The sequence below is a fragment of the Bidens hawaiensis genome, unplaced genomic scaffold (assembly GCF_021521415.1).
Source record: "Bidens hawaiensis isolate Kalapana, Puna unplaced genomic scaffold, B.hawaiensis_p1.1 tig00020911_1, whole genome shotgun sequence".
Taxonomy (NCBI): Eukaryota; Viridiplantae; Streptophyta; class Magnoliopsida; order Asterales; family Asteraceae; genus Bidens; species Bidens hawaiensis.
The window spans coordinates 35318-48277 of NW_027493227.1; the positions used below are offsets into that span (position 1 = coordinate 35318).

The 12960-nt window shown below is 31.0% G+C and overlaps 1 pseudogene; it reads left to right on the forward strand.

Moving 5' to 3' along the window:
• Nucleotides 1-9346: 9346 nt before the first annotated feature.
• On the forward strand, nt 9347-11703 carry LOC143562116 (annexin D5-like; annotated as a pseudogene).
• Nucleotides 11704-12960: the final 1257 nt, after the last annotated feature.

Consider the following 12960-nt stretch of genomic DNA (forward strand, 5'->3'; position numbering starts at 1 on the left):
TTATTTACTCACATTATAAATCGGATCTGAATCGAAATGAATTACCTTAAGGCATGTGGATGACAACCACGGTATAAACTTGCACATCAAGCCACAATATATGGACTTCAATGATTTTCTGTCAATGTGTATAAAAGCAGATTAAAGATTTATTCAACAGTTACATACAATTAAAAACATATATTTGTGTATACCTCAAGATGCAGTTCGGTATTCACATGTTTCTAATCACATTGTTTGACCGCCTGTAAACTGCTTGCCCAAACGCACGTTTAAGGTTACCTCAGAGTCATCCACATGGAAATCTGAAAGTGATATATGTATATATATGTAAGTCTTCAATATAATGAAAATAAATATGAAAATGTTGAAATTATAACATACCCTCTTTAGCATCCTCGGTATGAGTTCCATATTGAACTATATACCCATGATGGAGGCTTTCTGCCCAAAGTCATCAAGACAAATACCAAATTTGTTGATCACCCTAAATACTATGAACAATGGGCCAGTGGCGGTATCGTAAACCGGTGGTGGATCGGACTGGGGCAGATTGTTAAGGCTCACCATAGGAAGCCGCTTGTGATTAGTTGGGGATGATTTGGAAAGGATGGAAGATGTTAATTTATAGAACGTTATCAGGGTTTGCAAATATTTATTCATTAAATGGCAAAGACATTTATTTGTAAGGTATTAATTAACTTGGACTGCATTTATTAATTTAAAGAAACAGAATAGTTGTAAAAAACGTAACAATTCATATTAATAAGTTTTTTTAACATACAAACCACCACCAGTGAGGATCGAATTATTTTTATGAACAAGTGAGGATCGAACACCCGACCACCATTTTGAAACTAAGCCTCCTTTACCATCATAACAAATGGTGTTACAAAATTCATATTAATGATAGAGGATCGAAGACGAAAACCTAGAAACGATATAAAATATTGATTGATAAGTGTCGGTCTTGATGTTATTTCAATGACAACAAGGAAATAACTGTTAGGCGCGCACTAAACACCTTCAAGCGTACAAACCACAAGACCCTCTAATCTAAGCGCAAAACACACTCCTTCCACGGGTATCCATGTATGTGTGATTCTTATGCATAAGTTAAAAGAGTCAAGAAGTGAAATTATGACCTAGTCCGTGAACTTATTTTGTTTATCTGGAAATCCAATATACATTATGTGTGTGGGTTTTTAGGTATAGAGTGGACTTACCATTAGATCACGTACACATCTTAATACAGATCCGCTCTAGCACACTTAACTACAGAGTTTTTGTTTAGTCATCTAGAATTATTATGCGCAAGTCGGTAACATTTGAAGTTCAATATTCCTTATGAACACTGGCATCCATTTTGGGCATAACTAAAATAAAGCTAACACATCACAGAGTTCAAAAAAGTTTCTTAAATAGTTCAAGTTAAGTATCTATAAATTTACCTTCCTTTTCCTGATTTGCAATGGTCTACTGATTCAAATGTTAGTTTATTGTGTCAAGCTAACATTTTTTACTTTCTTTTTGTTAATACAATAATATTAAACGATGATAGACTTATTATATTCATGTTTATTTATTAGTTTTCATCTTATTACATCAATTTACTATTTTGGTAATTTGTGACAATAAGGTATATATAGACTAACTGAGTACCTTAAGGAGTGTGTAACAACGCACTTTAACTCAACAAATATAACAAGCATATTTATAAAAAATTTTTATCGAATAACCTCTAAATATTTGACCAAATCTAAGAGAATCGAAAACAACTCTTAGATGTTTTTTCCACCATATTGCAACACATAAGAGTTAAGTACGCTTTTAGTCCCTAATTTTGCTTAGATTCTAACTTTTAGTCCTTTATTTTGGCTTTTTAAGTTATATAGTTTCGTTTTAGTCCTATTTTCAATTATTCACTTAACTCCGTCAAATGTTGTTGTTAACTTATACCCATTTGTGGTTCACATAATGGGTATTAATGTAATTTTTTGTTTCCCTTTTTATTTAACTTGATATGATATGAAATGATATGGTATGATATGGTATGATATCTTATCATATCTTATCGTACATTTTCATGTGATGTCATATCACATCATACCGTATCATATCGTATCTTATCGTATTATATCGTGTCGTATCATATCATATCATATCATATACAACGCACAACCTTTGGGTAGGAAATCCTGCCACTACACCGATATCATATCATACCGTATTATATCGTATCTTACGCACAACCTTTGGGTAGGAAATCCTGCTACTACACCGATATCATATCATACCGTATTGTATCGTATCTTATCGTATCATATCATATCATATACAACGCACAACGTTATCAGGGTTTGCAAATATTTATTCATTAAACGATAAAGATATTTATTTGTAAGGTATTACTTAACTTGGACTGCATTAATTAATTTAAAGAAAAAGAATGATTGTAAAAAACGTGACAATTCATATTAATGATTTTCTTTAACATACAAACCACTGCCCGTGAGGATCGAATTATTTTTATTGAACCAGTGATGATCGAACTCCCGACACCGTTTTGAAACTAAACCACCTTTGCCATCATAACAAATGGTGTTACACAATTCATATCAATGATAGAGGATCGAAAACGAAAACCTAGAAACGAGATAAGATATTGATTAATAAGTGTTGGTCTTGATGTTATCTCAATGACAACAAGGAAATAAATGTTAGGCGCGCAGTAAACACCTTCAAGGGTACATACCACAAGACCCTCTAACCTAAGCGCAAAACACACTCCGTCCACAGGTATCCATGTATGTGTGTGCTTATGCAAAAGTTAAAAGAGTCAAGAAGTGAAATTATGACGTAGTCCGTGAACTTATTTTGTTTATCTAGAAATCCAATATACATGATGTGCGTGGATTTTTCGGTATAGAGTAGACTTACCATTAGATCAAACGTCTTAATACTGATCCACTCTAGCACAGTTAACTACAGAGTTCTTGTTTAGTCATACAAAATTATTATGCGCAAATCAAGTCGGTAACATTTGAAGTCCAATATTCCTTATGAACACTAGCATCCATTTTGGGCATAATTAAATTAAAGCTAACACGTCATAGAGTTCAAAACGTTTTTAAAATAGTTCAAGTTAAGTAACTATAAATTTACCTTCCTTTTCCTGATTTGCAATGGTCTATTGATTTAAATGTTAGTTTATTGTGTCAAACTAGCGTTTTTACTTTCTTTTTTATAGATAAATAATATTAAACGGTGATAGACTTATTATATTCATGATTATCTATTAGTTTTCATCTTATTGCATCCTTTTACTATTTTGGTAATGTTGTGACAATAGCGTATTTATAGACTAACTGAGTATCTTAAGGAGTGTGTAACAACGCACTTTAACTCAACATATATAACAAGCATATTTATATCTTTTTTTTTATCAAATAAACTCTAAATATTTGACCAAATCTAAGAGAATCGAAAACAACTCTTAGATCTTTTTGTCACCGTATTGCAACACATAAGAGTTAAGTACGCTTTTAGTCCCTAATTTTGCTTTGATTCCCACTTTTAGTCCTTTTTTTTGGCTTTTTAAGTTATTTAGTTTCGTTTCAGTCCTATTTTCAATAATTCACTTAACTTTGTCAAATGTTGTTGTTAACTTATACCCATTTGTGGTTCTCAAGATGGGTATTAATGTAATTTTGTGTTTCCCTTTTTATTTAATTTGATATGATATGAAATGATATGGTATGATATCTTATCATATCATATCATATCGTACATTTTCATGTGATATCATACCATATCATACCGTATATTATCATATCATATCGTATCGTATTACAACCTTCGGGTAGGAAATCCCGCCACTACACCAATATCATCCCATCACCTTTGGTTAAATCCCACCAAACTCAACAAAGATGTTAAACGGCACTTTTCGGTATTAAGAGTGAATAAGAGTAAATAAGAGTAAAGCAAAACTAAAAGACTAAAAAAGAACTTTGGACTAAAGTGGGAATGTAAACAAACCTCAGAGATGAAAACCGTACTTATCTCTACATCATCTCTCAATTATAGTTTAAACTCCCCCCCCCCCCTTTAAACAAAGATGTTAAACGTCACTTTTCAATATTAATATACCGCATAACTTCACTTAAAAATAGGGTGGTGGTGGCGGCACTTTTTATGTATTATATGATGTTGTTACACTACACTCTAAACTCTCCCGTAAATCTTTGTATCATATTTTTGTATCTTTGTGGTTACATCATTACTATACATCTTTTATACTTGATAGATTAACTTCTATCGTCTGATAAGACTATAAATAAGGTTGGTGAGTCTTTTGTCATAGTTGTCTTGTTAAAGTCGATAGTCTATACGGTAACAGGTCTTTGGATTCGTACCCTAAAAGGTGTTATGCGTCTTAACAAATTTTTAAGTTGTCGGACATGAATATAAATCTGAAGGTATTCGAATTCCTATCTAACTCTCTTTAAATACTTATAGCATAATAACGATGCCTTTAGTTTACTAGAGACATCAGCATCTTTTTTTAGCTCGGTGGACGTAAAACACTTTTCCTTATGACCCTCTTAAATAGAAATAGGGAATGAAGTAATTAGAAAGATTGTTAGAATCGCCTTCTAGAGAGATCATCTAAAAAGCGAGTTGTTTTGAATTGACCTACCGGTTTAATTAGGTAAATATTTAATGTGTTCCCCCGACCGTAAAAGTCATTTGTGGATGAGAAATTACGTGTTTTCGTTTAGGGCCTTCTCAAATAAGAATAAAGAACGAAGTAATTAGAAAGATTGTTTGACAGCTAATAAATGCCTAGAAGTGATGACCATTATTAATTTGGCCCATGGATAGTTCGGAGCATCAACATTCCGTTTTGATGCAAACCCTAGAAGTTCAAATGACACTTTTGCCCTTAGACAACTCTTTAAATATCCTTGTTTTCATCATTTCTAGAGCAGCCCCACTCAGAACCTGCCTCCAAATGGAGAATCTATATTGTTTTCAAGTCTTATTTTGGCCTTTGTTTCAAAATAACGGCACAAGAAAGACAAGGTTTACAATGTTCTTATCTCATTCTCATACATTAATTTGATCAACTACACACTTTTATAAGTTGTTTCTTTTATATATATTGTTCTCACTCATCGTCATAACATTTTCAGATTAGATAGGAATTCTTCGACAAACGATACCATCACTAGCTCATTGCTCGTAGTATTTAGGGTAAGAGGTTTTGCGTGTTTGTTAATTCGTTCTTTTGATGTGATATATGTTGAATATTAATTAACTTTATGTAATTTTCATGGCAGCTTCATCCTGTAGACAAAAAAAATTTATGGAAAAGCTAAAATAATAGTTATGATTCCATAAACGATGATTACAAGGCGTTGTAGGGTTAAAGAAAGGTGAGAATAATATATGTTTTAATGTTTATAGTTTGAGATATAACAATTGGAAGGTTATCATGGAGACAAATTATGTTATTACCAGTAGAGTAATTTACCTAGTAAAGTAACACACATTAATTATATTGTAAGCAATAAATGTAAAGATTTGATTCACTTTGAAATGAAGTTTGAGATATAACAATTGGAAGGTTATCATGGAGACAAATTATGTTATTACCAGTAGAGTAATTTACCTAGTAAAGTAACACACATTAATTATATTGTAAGCAATAAATGTAAAGATTTGATTCACTTTGAAATGAATGTTTTTCAAAGTGAATCAAATCTTTACATTTATTGCTTACAATATAATTCAATACGGTCTTGCTCACGTCCCCCCTACGCGATTGTTTTTAAGATGAAATATAATCAAGCTAAGATATCTACTTCTACAAGATCGTATAAATTTGGTATAATATATGTAAGGGTATGTGTTATGGATCCATCAAAAGACGCCAACTAAGGCCGGCAATAGTGGCATCGGACTAAATACATACTAATTTTATGATAAAAATAGCATTTTAAATGTGTAGATTGATATAAATTGTGCATTAAAAGTTGTGACTTAAATAATCGGTTATATTGAAGGTACCTTAATCTTTATTGTTTCTATTTAATGTATCATTTTTTTCAATCATATTATTACTACATCAATATTGTTTTTTAGGTTACGTTTCAAGGATATGTTTAACCAACACCATATATTTAATATTAATTTTATATTACATTATATATATATATATATATTATTTCATATATCTATGATAAACACCATATATCATATATATTATATTATTTAATATTATATTATATCATATATATTATATAACTATATTGTATTGTATCATATTACATCATGTTATATTGAATTCTAGCATACTATATTACATTATCATCTTATATTATATTATATATATGTATATATATATATATATATTATATTTTATTGTAGCATATTATATAATTTGTTATTTAAGTTGGCTTCCGTCTAAATTGTAAATAAATTTAATGACTTCAGAATTTTTTAGTATCAGTTTTTTGAATTTTAAATTGTAACATTTTAATTGAAACGAGAAAATGTATTTATTTAATCGCTTTTAAATTTAACTCGTTTATAACAGGATTTGTAAACCTCATGTTTATTATAGCCGAAGTTATGTAACCAAAGGAACTTGAACACTCAATTTATCATAACCTGTGTTTTAAAGGTTTTGTCTTTTATCAATGGGACACTAACCCCATTGATACTTAGTGTCTACTTTATCTTTGAATTTACACCTTTAAGTAATATTATTTTTTTATTTCGTTAATTACTAATATTTATAATATTCCATACATAACTCATTTCTTAAAACTTCTTTTCATACCAGGGCCGGATTTGGGGTTGTGCAACCGCACAAAGCACAATACTAGGAGGAGCACATATTAATTTTATTAGCTACAGTTAAGTTCAGCAGGTCCAATTGTTCAAAAGTATAATGTAGAAACCTATTTAAATAATACGTCTAAATGCGAAATACTTGGCCCCAAGATTTTTAAACCAATAAATAACCCATTGTGAAATCCTTGATTGAGGCTGGTATTGGGGCTAGTGGACTATGTTACATTTTCTCTTTGCCTGTAAAATGGCATTCTATGTTTCCAAATGAAAAGATGACTTGACTCTATTATTCCAAATAATAGAGTATTCTCCTGGATCTCTTCTCTTTTCTAAAAAATCCCAATCGGTACATAAGAAAGGTTGATTACAAGTTATTATTCTGAATATATGCATTGAAAGTTAAAATTATTTAAGTAGGTTTATCGATTTATAAATGCACTTGAATACACTTGATTATTTAAAATTTTAGCTTAGTATCTTGTTTGTTTTTTAGGAATTATGCGTCATAAACATTATCTAGTTTTCAATAACAAAAAGAGAGAGAGAGAGAGAGAGAGAGAGAGAGAGAAATAAATGCAGCCAAAAAATGTCTTAAGCCAGGGATTTGCTTACGTATTTACAAGAACAATCTCAAGATTCTAGTGTTAATGAAGAACATATTTATATTGTGGCCCATTTTTTTACTCGCAAAGGGTCTATAAAAACCCGTGCATTCTCAAGGATAGCCATGTTCCTACCTACATTAATAACATGAAACATAAAAGAAGAATAACAAAACATTTATTTTGACTCATTCAACACTTATGTGAATGTACGAATTGGCTGTCATTACCATGACTTAAAATTAGTACTGATTACAAAGATAGGTGAATTATGTTGAATATGAAAAATCTTTGTCTAAATATTGTCGAGGGGGTGAAATAAACATATGTTGACTCATTCAAACTTAATGATTTTTTAACTTAATGAACTTTGATATATATATATATATATATATATTGCATGGTAAAAGATCCGATACAATAATATATTAACATACAATAGGTACGTGAATCTCTTTTTTTCATGAAATCGATCCATGAAATCACATCCCAACATCTCGGAATTGTCAATACATATCCAATTAATTATTGATTCAACGAAAAAACAGTTTTGGATCGTTAATCGATCAATTTTTTTACTATTTTTTTCACGAAAATCGTTTTTGAGCTTTTTAGGTTTTGGCTGAGCGTTTTAGGTTTTTGGTTGAGCGTCTTAGGTTTTTGGCTGATCGTTTTTAGCGTTTTAGTATTTTGCCCTTGTTTTTTGTCTTTAAGCGTCTCGCGTACCTATCGTACGTTAAGACATTATTGTACAGTATCTCGACCCTATATTATATTGTGTAAATTATATTAGTTATAATCATGATAAACCGTTTACTTTAAATGCTCTACAAGTGTGAACATTGAAATTTTGTGAAAATATAATGAAAATGATAACTATAAACTAGTCAACTGTAGACAATAGGTGTGAATCCAAGCCAAAAACACATACTATTTCAACTACTCTTTTTTTCCTTTGTGCATGTTATTTTCAACTTTATTAGACGACTTGGAATTGACTAACTTAAATAAGTCTACTCGATTTTGACCCTTAAAATTAATAATTTAAAAAAAACAGTATGTCTTGACCTAACTTATTCCGCTTCAATTCTGGATTGACTCAAACACGTCCTAACCCATCACTCAAACCAAGCCGACCCCATAGTTTCAGAGGCTAGTGATACATGAAGATAAAGGTGAGGCTAAGATCGATGATGTTTAAACCGATCTTTCTCTTTCATACATGTCATTTTTAACTTTTCAGACAAGTAAGATAAGTTTAACAAGTATATGGAATTAAATGGCCGAAGAATAAATTATTGGTGAGGCAAAACCCATAAAAAATAGGCATACTTTATGTTATTTCTCATAAAAGTATGAAATAAACACAGGTTTTCTTCATTTATGTTCGTAAATGTCCGTTTTTGTTTGTTCATTTATGTTTGTTTATTTACGTTCGTTTAAATTTTAATAAACAAACAAGTAGTTATACTTTAACTAATATGTTTTTTTTCATTCATATTTTTTTAACTTTCTAGACCAAAATAAATAAGCTTAACAGATCATATTAAATGTGGTGGATTTACTCTTTAATGATGTTCTTGGGTAAGTCAGGCCTGAAATGTCAAAACCAATATAAACGATTAACATCTCATCTAAGAAAGTCACCCATGTATTGAAGATGATTCCAAACGCTCTTAAAAAACAATATGATTGAGAAATAAATTAACAGTGATGTATATTTATTTGTATTTATTTATATATCTCCTTACATGTTCAAATCTTCTAATCATGTGTGAAGATATACAAAACATATATACAAATAAATATATCATATGATTTTGACACATTTGAACAAATCTATATATACCCCTTGGTTTCTTTTCTTTCTCTAAACTCACTCTCTTATTCACTCTTAATCACATATCGATCATGTCGACTCTAACTGTTCTTCCATCGCCGGTTTCGCCCCGGGAGGATGCAATTCAGTTATATAAAGCTTTCAAAGGTAAAACACCTTCAACTTATTAATATGAACGAAAATATAATTCATATAATATGATTTATATGAACATGAGTTAAGCTTTTGTTGAAATGAACCAGGATTTGGGTCTGATGACACGGCTATAATCGGTATTCTTGCTCATTGAGATGCAACGCAACGGGCGTATATCCAGCAAGAATACCAGACAATGTATTCAGAAGACATCCTTAAACGTTTGGCTTCTGAACTTAGCGGCAAATTAGAGGTATGGATAGGGTGTGCATAGTTTGGTTTGGGTCGGTTTTGGGCTAAAAGCGAACCAAAAAATCTAAACTTCGGTTTCTGAACTTTTGTAAACTATTTGCTTTCAGTTTTTGTCGGTTTTGCCGTTTGAACTTGAAAATTTTGGGTTGACAAAAAATTGAGTCGAATATAATGTTTTTGGGACTAAATCTTATTGTTATATAATAACTAACTGATTATATACATTTGGACTAAATATTTGAGTTACATATTTAATAATTATGTATAAAGTACTTACAACAAAAACTATAAAATGAAAATCTATGAATTCGGTTGGATTCGGTTTTCTCGGGTTTTATTACATGAAAAAACAAAACTGAACCGTAAGTTCGGTTTTTACAAAAATATAAAAAGAAACGGTCAGTTTTTGTTTTGGTTTGGTTTTTAAATTTTGGATCTGTTTTTCGGTTTCATGCGCATCCCTATAGTATAATAGTAAGCATAGATCTATAGTCTATTTTGACTTTAGATATATGGTTTCATTGTTTGCTGATCTTCTAATAATATCTTTCCCTACTAATAACAACAATGCATAAACCATGAAACTGAATTTTGAATATGTCATAGACTGCAGTTCTGCTTTGGATGCCTGATCCAGCAGGAAGAATGCCAAAATATTAAGGGAGTCACTGAGTCCGGGTTTTATAAACCTTGAAGCAGTAACCGAAATCATATTCTCTCGAACTTCTGTGCAACTACAAACTCTCAAGCAACTTTAACACTCCACGTGTGGAACGTATCTTGAACATGACATCGAGCTACAAACTTTTGAGGATCACCAAAAGGTCGAATCTTTACGCCCTTTATATTTTACCAAGTTATAGTTTTGCATATAGTGTAACCAAGGCCGTCTTATGGGTAAGCAAAATAAGGCCAAAGCTTTAGGCCTTTAGTTTTATAGGGCCTCAATTTAAAATAGAGTTTTGTATTATGGGTTTCTGAAATTGGTTTTTTTAGAATTAATAACTCAGTGACGGCCACAAATTAAGGAGGAATGTCACATACGCATTATCACTGCATATCATCTATATTTCATAATTCATAAATGCTTTATGTAACTATAAACTTAAAAACGAAGGAAAAAAAATCCCTCAACCCATTTTAGTTAATTTGAGGCATCGGAACACGTTGAGACGGCCCTGAGATTAACTTGTTTTTTTGAGTGGTGAAAAGGCATCATTTAACTGAAAACCGTCTTCTTGTGCAGATTATGCTTGCTTGCTTAAGCAAACCGCGATATGAAGGGATGGAAGTCGACAGGGAAATGGCCGCAAAGGATGCAAAAGCTTTGTATAAAGCCGGTGAAAAGAAACTAGGAACCGACGAAAAGGTTTTCGTGAAAATTTTTAGGAAAGAAGTGGAGCACATTTGATTGCTATAAAGGCATGTTACCATGACATGTATGGTGGATCACTCAAAAAGGTTATGTTACTATATATCAAGAAACATGAAAAAATTAAACATATCTTTTATTGTTTTCTATCAAGTTTGTTTCCATGATTTTGCTAGCTAACACATGTATTTTTTTTAAACAATTTTCAGGCCATAAAGTAGGAGACTTCAGGGTTATTTGAGAAAGCACTTTTGACAATCTTACAATGTGCTGAAAATCCTGCTAAGTATTTTGCAAAGGTAAAATATTTAGTTAACCATAAATCTTTATTTAAGGTTACACTATGATACATACTCATGTACTTATATGTTGTTTGAAAATGATTATAGGTGCTATATAAGTCAATGCAAGGCTTAGGGACCAATGACACAACACTTATGCGGGTGATTGTGACAAGAACTGAAATCGATATGCAATACATAAAGGCCGAATATTACAAAAAGTATAAGAAGAGTTTGAATGATGCAGTTCACTCTGAAACGTCTGGTCACTATCGAAGTTTTCTTCTCTCGCTTCTTGGCCCAATCATTAGATTGATGGTCTTTCTTGATTGTTCTTGTACGTTGTTTTTTTCTTAATAATCTAAGGTTTGTGATTTGTGTTTGTTTTGATATTTTGCACACCAATGTGTACCTTTTCACTGTAATTTGAGTTTGTTTGGATAATTGAGCACCAAGTTGTACTTGTTTACTTCTAAAGCTATTGGCATCAAGAGTTTGGATTGATCACAATGTGATAAGATTCGGGACGGACACTGGGATCGTACGTGATTAGGTTTTAAAGAAAGGGCGATTCATATATAACCTTACAAATATTCAAAATATCATATATACCCATGCAAAACTAAAAATATTGTAAATGCCCTTACAAAGTTATTAATATATCATATATACTCAATTCATTAAAAAATTTTAAAACTGGCTATATTACTCTAAGTTTGATTAGATGTGATAAAAGGTTTAACAGTGTAGACCATTCGATGCGATAAATCTTCGAATGGTTTGCAATTTTGAATAAGGGACGAGAGACGATTTGGTTGTCGTTAAAGGTGAGAAACGTCAATTAAAATTAAAATAATAGCATATGGTATAAATGCATTATATAATTATAATAGAAAGGGGTAGAATGGTCTATTCGTTAAAAATGGCATATGTAAAAGTTAAATTTTTTGAAAAATAACAGCAAAATGGTCATTTATTAAATTAGTATTAATTAATAGGGGTATATATGATACTTTAATTGTTTTTATAAGGGCATATATGATATTTTAGTTACTTTGTAATGGTATATATGATATTTTAAGTTTTGTTTGGGTATATATAATATTTTTAGTGTTTGTAAGGGTATATATGAAACTAATCATTTAAAGAATATTGCGGGCATAGAACCGGAATGGTATTAGATGATTATCCGAAACATACTCACCCACTTACATAAAGCATAGCTGTGAACATTTTATCACTATCATTGTTTAATAGAGTAACATCCACTGTGCGTCTCCTGACACCACTTTGTAGTCATTCCCACCACAACCTCTATCGTCCTCGCTAGCTACCATAAAATAATATAGCATGTGAACCTATTTTTGTTCTACTTTTATACGACTCATTTCTATCCAACTACGTTCTGACCCGGACCAAATTAATAATTTTGTAAAATGCACGTCTTGATACGATTCATTTTGCCTAGAACTCTTATTGACAGGATCTGCCTTACCTATCTAGTTTGAAAAGCTTAATTATGTGCATAAAAAATCTATCAAATTAATGTGTTCATATATTTTTTTAATCAAGTACTATTTACTTACAAATTTGCTAGTTTTATATCAGTGATCA